At 40.5% G+C, this 11,679-nt stretch overlaps 1 pseudogene; it reads left to right on the plus strand.

Moving 5' to 3' along the window:
* The window catches only part of LOC125964805 (thimet oligopeptidase-like), a 59,196-nt pseudogene extending 47,958 nt beyond the window's left edge, over positions 1-11,238 (plus strand).
* The last annotated feature ends 441 nt before the right edge of the window (positions 11,239-11,679 follow it).

Below are 11,679 nucleotides of genomic sequence, written 5' to 3' on the forward strand. Positions count from 1 at the left end.
GCCTGTCAGGCACCACCTTTGAAAGTCTCTTTGCTAATGCAAAGGGGTGGAGGCTCAGCTCACCACTGCACCACACTGAAACAGCCCTGGTGGCGAATCAGAGCGCTGCCTCTTCTGGAGGGCAGGAGTGGGGTGGTGTGGAAGATCAAATCCTAGCTTGGCCCAACTGAAACCACAGGACATAGGGGACGGGTGCAATATTCCTCTGGCACTTGGCTCGAGTAGTGTGTATATTATTGCCCAAATGCTTTTCTGTCTCTGGCAACCCCTTTCCTCACACCTTGGCTAGGGCGAACGGGGGTTTTGTGTTTTCTTTTTTGAAGCTTTTTCGTCTGTTGTTCTGTTGGTGGTTATTGATTGGGGGTTCCTGTAATACCCTCTCCAGGATGTATGGGAAGCAACAGGAAACACAGGGGACTCATCACCATGTTATTCCTCAAGTCCCAAAGTCCCTAGCTAAGTCTGCCTTCTCATTTCCACCTTTCAGTGTCTTCCTATGTTTGTCTGTTGTTATGTTCAGGGTTTTAGTTTTAAGTGGAAGAACCTGGGAGAAATGGGCTACTTCATCTTCTTGGAAGCAGAGGTCTGGAGGCCTATGGATGTTACAAAGTACTGCTGACTGTAAATTAAAATTTGATGATATACACCTTGCCCTTTCAGAATTATTCTGCTAGATGATGTGGCTTCCCAAAGTAGCTACAATTTGATTTCCATACTTCTAAAAGTCAAGTGTTTTGCTGGAGTTGAAATTTAAAGATAAGCAAGAGATGAGGCTAAGATGGTCTCTGTGGTAACAGATTAAAGTTGGAAACATCAATATACATTCATGTTTAGCTTAATATTGCTTCATATTACCTTAATACACATGGTTATGTAGAGAGATGCTTATAGATATGTGCATATACATGGGTAATGTACACACATGTTATCTCTTTGCTCTGTCAGCTGAGAAGATCTAGAAGCAATGACATCTGGGCAGCAATCAGCACACCCCACACCCAGATCCTGCTGTCTAATACTGTTCTCCACTAAGAAGACCTGGTTATCCTTGAAGAAGTAGCTGATTCTAGGACCGAGGCAGTAAATATACAAGATTTATATACAAGACCATCTTATAGTGTCAGAAAGTAAGGAAGTTCCAAAAAAATATATAGGATGGGGATACCTCAGAGTGGCACACGAGCCACTGAACTGAAAAGAGTTCACAAGGGTCAGGACTAGAGCAATTTGAGGAACAAAGTAACTAACGTAGAATTAGATTATAACCCAAAGTATAAAATAAAAATCCATGAGTTCTTCTGATATAAATAAATGATTGGATACGTAAATAAATGCGGGAGAATAGATAAATCTCCAGTGCAAAAGAATTCCAAATAGTTTATGTAGTACTCCATCTTAAGCATATCTCTCCATTCCTTAGTTGTGGGCTGAGCATATTGACTTCCTTCCAAAAAGTACAATATGGAGAAGGGAAAACAGTAATTTTACAATGGAGAAACCTGAAAAACACTACCTCAGCCTGGTGATCAAGGTGGACCTCAGCATTCATAATGCATATTGAAACTTTGTACACTTGATGTGATCTGACAAAATAACCCTTCTACTCTTGTGGTCTTCCTCCCCAAAACACATAATCCCAATATTATCATGAAAAATGCATCAAACAAATTCTAGTAGTGGGCATCCTACGCAAACCTAACTACTCAAAATTGCCAAGGTAATGCAAGGAAAATCTGAGAAGCTATCAAACCCAAGAGGGGCCTAAGGAAACATGGCAACTAAATGTAATGTGATGTTTTGGATGAAATCCTGGAATAGAAAAAGGACATTAGGTAAAAACTAAGGAACTGGACTAATGTATGGACTATAGTAAACAACAATGTATCAATATTTGTTCACTGATTGTAACAATGGAACATACTAATATAAGTTGATCATCAGAGAGGGAAATGGGTATAGTGTATATGGAAACACTTTATACTATCTTCTCAATTTTTCTGTAAAATTAAAACACTTCTAAAAAATAAAGTCTATAAAAACGTTGTGTTTTCTTGTTTTATGATTATGTGCCTGTATTTCCTAATAAATATGTAAATTTGCTTTGCCTTCCTTGATACTGATATAAAAGAAATAGTAACTCTGAAAGAATTTCTAACTCCAATTTAACAAGCAATAATTCTTGGTATTAACTTTTTAGGAGAACCCACTGAATAAATCAAAGCAAATTGTCTTTAAAGGCTGAACTTCTTTTCAGTGTTTCATCTTTTATATGATTAATGCATACCACAAGCATGGTTCTGCTTCAAAGGGCAGAAAACATTGATTGTAGGCCATGTCTAAAATACAGTGAAATATTAATGTATGATGCTATAACAACTTTAATGTATTTTATGTTTTCAAAATGATGAATTGTTATTTCAGTCAATAAAGTATTCACTTGTATACATTTCCTACCCACCTTTCCCCAGAACACCCACAAGGAAATGATACTATCATCTGATATTAGGTTCATCAATTTAAATTGGAGTTTTTGGTAGCTGTGGTTGCCAACGGTACTGGAACGTGTGATACTTTTACAAATCCTCTCCATGGCAAAATCTGATCTTCACAAGGTAAATCACAGTACGTGCCTAAAGCCAAATGACATAGAGCTTTGTAGCTAGATTACCAAGCATTTTACTTAGAGGCACAATAGAATGTAGAAAAGGCCATTTCTCCTTCTGTCTTTTTCTGCTCAAAGGTCACTCACCATCTCAGAAGTTTTCCATAAATTTAGACTATATAATGTCACTTAATGTGAATGTAGCTCAACATTCTGTTTTAGTGCAGCTAATCACACATTATTTTATTGGTCCTAAATATGTAAGTCATCAGCAAATTTTTGTACTTAACTTTTTTTTTGATGTGGACCACTTTTTAAAGTCTTTATTGAATTTGTTACAATACTGCTTCTGTTTTATGTTCTGGGTTTTTGGCTGTGAGGCATGTGGGACCATAGCTCCCCGACCAGGGATGGAACCCACACCCCCTGCATTGGAAGGCGAAGTCTTAACCACTGGACCGCCAGGGAAGTCCCTGTACTTAACTTCTAAAAATAATTAAAATAAGCTATTCAACACATTTTTCCTAAAAAAAAAAAAAGCAATTCTTCTTAGGCTGGCCCTGGGCACATACATGACTTTGCCATTTTTTCCATGGATTATTTTCTTATCTGTTCTACTGTGTCACATTTGTTCGACCTTCTCAAAAAGAAGCATTTAAAAATTCATCTACGCGTTCACGCATTCATACATTTATTAAATAAATCTACTGAACACCTACATACGGCACAGAAAAAGAGGCAGAAAACTAATCTGGGTTGCACAGAAAGTAATGAACTCAGTTAAAATTTTTGGTGAAAACAGGTGTTACTCAATCTACTGGAAATTACATTTCATTATGGGGACTCACACACTCAAGGAAAACCAAGACCTAAATAATAATAAAGTAATAAAAGCACTACCTATTTACTGAGTGCCTGCTTTTACCTGACTCTGAAACTCTAAAATCATTACGAATGTTTTGAGGAATGTCTGATATAATTGTAATTTCTATTTTACAGATGAAAACAACAAGGTTCAGAGACATTAGGTTACTTGCCTAAAGTGAAGTGGCCCAGAAACTACAGAACTGGAAATTGAACCTTAGATTTCATAATGCCAAAATCTGTGCTTTTAATCACAGTGTGCGTGTGTGTGTGTGTGTGTGTGTGTGTGTGAGAGAGAGAGAGAGACAGAGACAGAGAGAGACAGAGAGGGACAGAGAGAGAAAGAGAGAGAATGTGTTTAATAGAGAACTTCCGAGAAATGGCAAGAAAACTGCCAGGTATCCATAAAACAATAAATTAGGAGCTTCTTACTATACAAGTAATTGTTAATCTTATGGCTGAACTAAGGATCTCTCACTTTTGAACTAAGAAATCAAAAGCTTCCAGAAGTTGAGTCTAAATTTTACACTTACATGAGATACTTCATACAGAATGCTAAAGTATACTAACTAAAGAGCTCTGAAAATACTGGAAGCATTCATACTAGTATGATTTCATAATGTGGATAATAGGATTTAAGAAATTGGCAGATGCAACTGCAGACTCATTTGTTATCATTTCTGTGAAGGGCAAGATAAATCAATAAAATGAGAAAAATGAAAGAAGAATGGCTAGCAATTTTAGGTAGTTTGCTTCATCTCCATACTAGGAAAGACTAAGCAAAAAAAAAAAAAAAAATTCTCGAAATTTTGTTTTGAAAGCTCCTACAAGTGTATATGGTCTTTTTATACCAAATAACTTGGAATTATGAACTGTCAAATAAGTCTAATCTTCTCTGATGATAAAATTGCTGACTTTATTTGAAACTATGAAATGAAAAATGAGGTAAGAGTCAGAAATTCTTAAGAAAAGGAGTAGACAAAACAAAATTATAAGAGTTATGTTAAAAAATATTTTGAAACAAACATAAAATCCCCATTAGTGGTACAGAGCTTTTAAAACCTTATTTTGGTTTTAAGTTTTAATAAATATTGATATGTTTACATAATTACTGTCATAAGGAAGACACAATTTTAGGTCTGCTTTCTTCATTCTTTCTTTATTAAGCATTATTTTATTTTGCTCCATCATCGTGTAATTATAATATAGTAACTGTGTCATTTTCTACTAAGTGGATATAATTTCCTAAACTGTTTTCCTATTGTTAACAATTAAAGGTGTTTCCAATTTTTTGTTATTTCAAATGGCATGAGAATGAGCATCTTTATATAATAATTTTCTGGATTATAAATTATTTATCGGCATAAGCTTCCAGAATTAGAGTTAACGTGTAAAAAGCTATTAACATTTTTATCTTGCTAGACATTGCCAAATTACTTGTCAAAAGATGGAACCAAATTATATTGCAAAAATCTTTGCCAACAGAAAACATTATACACAATTTTTGATTTTGCTAAATTAATAAGTTGGAAACCTATGTTCCATTTCTTTGAATTCTTTGATAACAGAGTGCTGCTGGAGGCTGGGAGGGCAGCCATGTCCATGAAGGCTTCCCAGAGTTGGAGCGGGAAAGTGGAAAAAGGTAAAAAAAATACTAATTGTATTTTCCCTAGATTGTTATCTCTCATTCTTTTCTGCCTCTGTGTAACTTATATCCAGGTAGCTGGAGAAAACTCATGTGGCAGGGCAAATTGGTATTCCAATAAATTAATAATCACCAACTTTAAATAGATTTTCAAGACTGGAAATATTGCTCTTACAGTAAATTCTTTCTAATTCTCCTTAAGGACTATTTTCTTAGAAGCTTTCCCTACCCTCCTCAAATTTTCCTCCATCCTCTCTACTTCCTTCACTCTGAGCTGGTGAGGTGCTTCATAACTCATTAGGAACACAGAAGTCAGTAAATAGTCCACTGCCAAATCCGTTAAATCATTAGCATTTGCATTGATCTTTGTATTCCCTTTCACTACAGAAGCTCAAGTTAAAAGGCCACGTGCACTACAGATAGCATTTCATTTTCTCTCATCTTCTCAAGTACTTCACAGCTCTGCATTTTCTACAACCCATCTACTACTCCTTATGAATGATTCTTGCCAAAATTCAACCTCATTCTAGACTACTAACTCCAACTTAAAATGTTAAAATCTATACGTGTAACATGAAAGCCTCCCTCATGCTCTAATCCCTGCATATCTTCCTTAGCCAATTCATGTCTGAACTTTTCAAAATTGTTATCATCATATATTGTTTCCATTTCCTCACGTCGCATTTACTGTATAATTTACATCCACCTGACTTCTCTCACCATAATCTCTCTGCCCCCTGTCCTGAAATTTTACTTATGAAGGTCACCAGCGGTCTCCATGTCAGTATAGCCAATGAATAGTTTTTGTCCTATTTCTAGGCTCTTTCCTTCTTTAAAAAAGAAAAAGAAAAAGAAAAAGCATTTTTTTCTCTATGCTTTCACACTCTCATCATCTTCTGTCCTGGTGTATTTTACTGGCTTTCTGTGTTTAATCTGATTTCTAATATTCTATGAGTTTCCTTTATCTTCAGTGGAATAAACCACTATATGAAGGATTATTCTCAACAGTTAGTTCTCCTAATAACAGTACTAGTAGCAGCAGTCAATACTTCTATAATGCTTATCATGTTCCAGACACTATTCTAAGACGTTTAAATACATATATATAGACACACACACACACACACACACACATATATATATAGTTTTCCTGCTCATAGGCGTATGAAATAAGACTATTATTATACCCATGTTACAAATGAGAAAACTGAGGCAATGAGAGGCCAAGGTCACATGGTCAGTACTTGGTGAAGCCCCGCCTGAGTTAATGCTGGAACTTTAGAGTAGACAAGTTAAATAATGTCTCACAGATTGGCCTTAAAAGTGAGCAACAAAAAAAAAAGTGAGCAACATTTAATTAATGACTTGTAAAAGTATCAGAAAAAAAGGGAACATTTTAGTTAACAGATTAGTAAAAGTATCAGAAAAAAAGGGAACATTTTAGTTAACAGATTATTGGCAAAGATATAAAAATAATTAGAATGCCAATTTCCCTGGGTATTCCCTGTGTACTTTAGGGGTAAAAATAGTATTTGTAAAATGATTTCAAAATGTGCAAATATTACCTGTGGGATATAACCTACGTGTGAAGAGCACTAACTGTAAAATTAATTTGCCTGGATCTTTTTTCCCCAGCTCCACCACTTATTAGTGGTGGGAGTTCAGGAGTGGTACTTCTTTGTGTTCCACTTCCTCTTTGAAAATCAAGGGTTTAATAACCTCACCCATTTTACAGGGCTGTGGCGTGGAGTTAATACATGTAGAGTGGTTAGGAATCCATGCCACTCTTAAGTCTTTGAAAATCAATCTTACTATTGTTGTTACTACTATTATTAATTTGTTAGCTGTCCTTGAAAAAGTCTGCCAGCAGTACTCACTTGCTTTTCTTTTTGTTTTATAGTCTCTACATCCCACTTAAGTGTTCTACCAAACCTTCAGAGGCTCTTTTCAGATATTTTACACCTCCTTACTTGTTTGTCACAGCAAAAGTAAAAGGAGTGTGGCTCCCCTTGACCAAACAAACCAGAACTTTGGTTTTCTCCCATTCATACACATTGGTGAACAGATGTGAAAAAACGACTCCATGGGGCTTTCAGTCTGGAGCCAAACATCCAGGCTCTGTGTAACTGGACACTATTATGCACATATGTTGGTCCCTTAGGACCCAAAAGAATCTCAACTAAGCCCATCATTATTTCAGGAATATGACGAATGCTTTTTGTGAAGTAGGTGAATGTCACAGAAATACAAGAAAAGACAGGGGTGTTTCGTATCACAACGTTTTGAGAAATGCTCAGCGCTCTAAGATGTAGCTGACAATTCCCCCATCAGCTAATGACCATAAATTTCACCATACAGACATTTTTTCAGCAATGGCAATAACGCAGTGACTATACTGCTCAATTCCTCACAGTGTCAGCATTAAATACATTAAAAGGGTAAGTTAAAATATCTGTCTGATTGCTTCTGACATAACCCCGAGATCTCTTTTACTTCTGTACTCCATCAATTATAATGTGGAACATTAAGACAAATTATTTCTAAACACTAACAAGGAATGTAGCAACAAGTGGCAGACAATCAAGGGGAATTTTGCCATAGCATGGTGCTTATTTTGTTACAAGCAGGAGTGCAAACCCAAAGGATGTAATTTAGAGGAAACTCTGTCCTGTCTATTCTCTAGGAACTAGAACAAGGAGACTGAGAGAAGATGATTCTGGGTAAATCAAACTGTTTTCTCCTAATTACAGCTGACTAATAGGGAGCAAACTCCCATGGAAGGCTGTGATCTGCTTGAAGAAAGCTACGAGGTTGCCCTGGTTAGGGTCTTTCATATACAGTGATTCAAGCTCAGACTTGATCATCTGTCAGGGATGCTACAGTAGGGAGAGTTTTGCCATAGCTCTGAGACTCAGCAAGATCACTTCCAACTCTAAAACCTACAATTTTAATTTAATCACCAACACCAGTCATCATTAAGAGTGACCTTAAATAACTCCAAATCTGTTCATCTACTCACATATTCTTTACACAGTCAACAGTCCTCGAGTGATTACTACATGCCAGACACAGTTCTAAGACACAGAATAAGGGATAAGAAAGGTAACAACCTCTGTCACTGTGGGGCTTGAGTTCTTTGGGAAGAAGTTCATCTAAATACAAAGAGACACCAAAGATAATATTTGGTTTTATGATTATTCTGTGAAAGAAGTAAGGTAATCTGATAAATTGGGACTAAGTTAGGCCGGTAGGACAATCAAGGAAAAAATATCTTTAAGAGATGAGTGCCAAAGAATAGAAAGGAATCATTTATGGACAATTTTTCTGGAAATACTATTTCCAGAACATGGGAAAAACAAATACAAAGGCCCTGAGGCAAGATGAAGCTTAACTACAATCAAGGAACAAAGAGAAGCTAAAAGGTTAGCTTCTTGCACCCCCTTGCACTGCTGGTGGGAATGGAAATTGATACAGCCACTACGGAGAACAGTATGGAGGTTCCTTAAAAAACCAAAAATAGACTTACCATATGATCCAGCAATCCCACTACTGGGCATACACCCAGAGAAATCCATAATTCAAAAAGACACACGCACCCCAATGTTCACTGCAGCACTATTTACAATAGCCAGGTCATGGAAGCAACCTAAATGCCCATCGACAGACGAATAGATAAAGAAGTGGTGGTACATATCCACAATGGAATATTACTCAGCCATAAAAAGGAACGGAGTTGAGTCATTTGTTGAGACATGGATGGATCTAGAGACTGTCATACAGAGTGAAGTAAGTCAGAAAGAGAAAAACAAATATCGTACGTTAACACATGTATGTGGAACTTAGAAAAATGGTACAGATGAACCGGTTTGCAGGGCAGAAGTTGAGACACAGATGTAGAGAACACACGTATGGACACCAAGGGGGGAAAGCCACGGGGGGAGGGTAGGGATGGTGGTGTGCTCAACTGGGCGAGTCAGATTGACATGTATACACTGATGTGTATAAAACTGATGACTAATAAGAACGTGCTGTATAAAAAAATAAATTAAATTCAAAAATAAAAAAAAAGAATACTGTCTACTGTCCTCCGTGCCCCCTGGAACACTCACTCTAAATATCCAGGAGGTGCTTGCAGAATGAATGAATCAATGAACAAACAAGCTCACTCATTTCAAACGTGCGGTCACATGAGTAATCTGACCTTCTAAGAAGTTAAGCTTCCGGAAGGAGCCCATTTTCTTAACGTATTCAGCATCGAGTCATCACAAAATATGAACTCTTATAAAGTACTGCCCCCTCACTTCCCATGAGAAAGCAAAATTCCTCAGCAGGGAAATGGGAGGGTAGCAGACATTACCTGCAAAGCTTTGGTAAGGCTGCGGCTCGCTGAGCACTTCACTAGGGCCCCTGACCGCCTGACTGGTAGTAGGACAGACACACCAGGAACGGCTGCTGACCGGCAGAAAGAGCGCCCGGCTAGGCAGGCAGCACACCCCGCACCCTGCCAAGCGAGGTCTGGCCAGCAAGGGAAAGAGCTCTCTCCACTTCAGAACCGCCCACCACTAGAAAGCTGGGTCCTGCCAGGGCCTGGACGCACGAGGCCTTCCTTACAAGGGTTACAAATCTGTGGCCTTGCTCTGCCTCGAATAAAAGACAGAGATGGGGACAACGTGACCATCTCCAGATGAACTTTCAACTTCGTTTCAAGTGCCTGGGTGCTGGGTCACGGTGCATTTCTAAACTCTTCCAATACTCAAAAATACCAATTTCTAAGATGCAGAAGGGTTGTTAAACATACACTTAGCACAGATCCCAGTCCCACTCCTGAGTATTTTCTCAAGTGAGGTAAAAACCCGAGTTCACATGGAAACCTGCCCTGGGATGTTTACAGCAGCTTTATTCCTGATCCCCTCAAAACTGGAAACATCCCACAAGTCCTGCCACCCGCAGGCGAATGGACAAACGGAACATGGAATACAACACAGCCAGAAAAAGGAGTGGCTTCTCATACCCGCAACAACAGGGATGACGGACTTCCCTGGTGGTCCAGTGGCTAAGACTCCGCGCTCCCAATGCAGGGGGCCCGGCGTCCATCCCTGCTCGGGGAACTAGATCCCGCACGCTGAAACGAAAACATACTGCATGCGCCAATGAAGATCCCATGTGCCGCAACTAAGACCCGGCACAGCCAAGTAAATAACTAACTAAATCAATGTTTAAAACAACAACAACAACAAAAAACAAACCCGGGATGAATCTCGCATAGGTTTTGCTGAGCCAAAGCAGCCAGAATCAAAAAGCTACATGCTGTTGTTCCGTTAATCTGGCTTTCTGGAAAAGCCAAAACTTTAGGGACAGACAGGAGATTAGCGGCCAAGAAGCTAGAGGCATGCTGGCGCCAAAGGGCAGCAAATGGCATGACAGGATTGCTCTGCCGCCTGACGGCGATCATCTGTCAAAACTCCTACAACTGTGCACTACAAGTGAACTATGCTTCACGGCTACTAAGGATAAACACATGATTACATTTTGAAAAATGCGCCGGCCAGCCAACCCGTGCATGACAAGTGCAGTAAGAGGGGCGGGAAGGCGAGGCAAGTGGATCAGCTGGACTTCTGAAGGTTCTCCCCACTTTCAGTTTCCCTCCCCTGGGATGTCTCCCCGCCCTGCCCACTGCTCAGGCCGCCCACAAGGGCCACCCGGAGTTACCCAACCGGAAAAGCCAGAGCCCAGGCTCAGCCGCGCCTCCGGGCACAGGAAGGGCAAAAATAGAAAGCGCCAGTGCGCGGTGGTGGGCTGGAAACCCTCGGGCCTCAGATAACTGCGGAGAACCGGGGCCCGGGAGTCAACATCGGCTCCCAGGCGGTCCCAGCGTCCCGACCCCGACCCCGGCCGCGACACACTTTCCACAAACTGACACACACGGAGCCCGCGCGAGGGCCGGGTCGCCTGGAGGACGGTCCCCAGCAAGCCGAGTGCACGAAAGGGTGCCCCAAAGGCGCCGGCCCAAGTCGCCCGCTGCGCTTTCCCGCCGGAAGGTGGGCTGCGGGACCCAAGCGTAAACCCTGAGACAAGGAACACGCGCACCACGCCGCCACGGGGGACGAGAGGCCGGGCGCCCACCTAGCCGGACACCCTGCATTTCTGGAATCACCGGACGCCTGTGTACATTTCCGTCTGGCCTGTCATTTTCCAAAGGCCACTCAAGATCAGGGGACAGAACGCCTCCTCTCCAAGTGTCCTGCCAGCCCACCCACTCAAGATCAGAGGAACAAAATGCCTAACTAAAACAAAACAAAACAGAAACACAAAAAAACTGGAGTGAGGGAGAAAAGGGTGCCCTGAAAAATAAAAAAAAAAACTGAGCACGTTGACAGCGCTAAGAATAAACTACCAGGAAAAAGAAACCCTACATGTCAGATCCTAAAGTACAGAAGGGCAAGCCCGCCGGCAGTCCAGGCCTGGGGGGACCGGGGTCCCCAGCCCTGCAGAGCCAACCGCAGACCGGCTCGGGCGCCCCGCAGAAGCGCGGGGTCCCCGCGGCCGAGTCGACGCCCCCGGCCGGCGC

The sequence above is a fragment of the Orcinus orca genome, chromosome 6, assembly GCF_937001465.1.
Source record: "Orcinus orca chromosome 6, mOrcOrc1.1, whole genome shotgun sequence".
NCBI classification, from domain to species: domain Eukaryota; kingdom Metazoa; phylum Chordata; class Mammalia; order Artiodactyla; family Delphinidae; genus Orcinus; species Orcinus orca.